This window comes from Mandrillus leucophaeus, unplaced genomic scaffold (genome assembly GCF_000951045.1).
Source record: "Mandrillus leucophaeus isolate KB7577 unplaced genomic scaffold, Mleu.le_1.0 Scaffold436, whole genome shotgun sequence".
In the NCBI taxonomy this organism is placed as follows: Eukaryota; Metazoa; Chordata; class Mammalia; order Primates; family Cercopithecidae; genus Mandrillus; species Mandrillus leucophaeus.
The window spans coordinates 1695129-1697427 of NW_012104654.1; positions in this window are offsets into that span (position 1 = coordinate 1695129).

Consider the following 2299-nt stretch of genomic DNA (forward strand, 5'->3'; position numbering starts at 1 on the left):
ATTCTCCTGCCGCAGTCTCCCTAGTAGCTGGGACTATAGGCGCCACCATGCCTGGCTAATTTTTTTGCTTTTTTTTTTTGAGACAGAGTTTCGCTATGTAACCCAGGAGTTACATAGGCTGGAGTGCAGTGGTGTGATCTTGGCTCACTGCAACCTCCACCTCCATGGTCCTGGTTCAAGCAATTCTTCTGCCTTAGCCTCCCGAGTAGCTGGGATTACAGGCAGGCACCACCATGCCCAGCTAATTTTTGTATTTTTAGCAGAGACTCCATGTTTGCCAGGCTGGTCTTGAACTCCTGACCTCATGATCCGCTTGCCTCGGACCTCCCAAAGTGCTGGGATCACAGGTGTAAGCCACCATGCCCCACTTTTTTTTGTTGTTTTTTCGATGGAGACAGGGTTTTGCCATGTTGGCCAGACTGGTCTCGATCTCCTGACCTCAGATGATCCACCCCGCTCAGCCTCCCAAAGTGCTGGGATTTCAGGTGTGAGCCACCATGCCTGGCCCCCCAAATTTTTCTTTCTTTTTTCCTTCCTCCACACTGCTGTCTGAAATGAAGATCCAATAGCTGGAGATCAATAGCCATCCTAGGCCGTGAAGGTGGAGGTGATGGCCAATGTTGTCTGTTGACTCCCTACTGGAAGTTTTGCAAGAACAGGAGCCTTTTTTCATCTTGGTGAAAGCAACATCCCCAGCACTTAAAAATTATGTGACATGTGCTAAGAGCTCAGGTATTGAATGGATAGTGAATGTATGAGTTAACTCTGGACCTATACAAAGTCTCAGCTTCTCTGACAGAATCAAACTCTTGCTTAATTCAAAGCACATTCCTCCTACTTGCCTCCCTTTGCTCTCCCAGACTTGCCACTGTTATAGAATAGAATTTTTTTTCTTAATTCTCTCCAATATTCCCTTCATTCAAAATGTTTTAAAATCTATTTCCATAACAATGCTTCCCAATATCTTCCTGGTTAGCAACTTTTAAATTCTTGAATTTTCAGGGTCATAGATATCTGTTTTTGTGTGTGTCTGTTGTTAAATGCAGGCATTATTTTGTACCTTAAAATAGGCATCGTCTCAAGCCTACAAGATCATCCAAAATGGTATCTAATGACATTCCTAGGATTTCAGACAATTTTCTTTTTTTTTTTCTTTAAGACGGAGTCTTGCTCTGTCACCCAGGCTGGAGTGCAGTGGCCTGATCTGGCTCACTGCAACCTCTTCCTCCCGTGTTCAAGCGATTCTCCTGCCTGAGCCTCCCGAGTAGCTGGGACTGCAGGCGCCGGCCACCACGCCCGGCTAATTTTTTGTATTTTTAGTAGAGACAGGGTTTCACCATGTTAGCCAGGATGGTCGGGATCTCCTGACCTCGTGATCCGCCCGCCTCGGCCTCCTAAAGTTTTGGGATTACAGGCTTGAGCCACCGCGCCCGGCCGGGATTGTTTTTAAGGGTTAAATAAATACACCACAGTTGGAACACTGGCACATAGTGCTTGCCAAATGGTAACTATTCATCTTCACGGAATCGAGACTGTGGTACCCGACTGCATGATTCTCAGTTTTGCGTGAGAAAATCGTGCTTTATGTGCTGTTTTTAGTACAAGAAGGGAAATCTGGAAGTCCCTGCCTAGAGGGGAGAAACAGGCAAGAAAAGGGAGTTGGTGAGTCCCAGCATTTCAGAGTTGGCAGGGACGAGTTAAGTCCCTATTTTATGGACGAGGAAGTGGAAGGGTGACGTGTCCTCGAGTCTCATTCAAGACCCACAGCCACAACTCTTTATGGAGAGTAGGACCAGGGCTCCAGGGTTGCTATGATCACGTTGCAGGTGAAAAGTAACGCTCATTGGAAGACAGGAGCGGAGCATTTAGTTACAAGAACAGTTAACAATTTGGGTGTAACCAAGTTCAGTGAGCAAACGAAAGTTGTCAGACTCGGAAAAACAGAGTTGCTAATGGAATGCACTCTTTACTAATAACGGCTTTCTACAGAGATCATTGACTCAGCTTCCAGTTACAAATGCCCGTGCGCTTCCAGTAGGACCGGAAAGCTCCCAGCAGCCAGCGATGAATGAAAATCGGAGTCCGGGCTGGCGGCGTGAGGGGCGGGGCAGCTGCCAGGTAGCTGGGATTACAGGCGCGCGCCACCATGCCCGGTTAATTTTTGAATTTTTAGTAGAGACGGGGTATCACCATGTTGGTCAGGTTGGTCTCGAACTCCAGACCTCGTGATCCGTCCACCTCGGCCTCCCAGAGTGCTGGGATTACAGGCGTGAGCCACCGCGCCCAGCGGTTGTTTTTA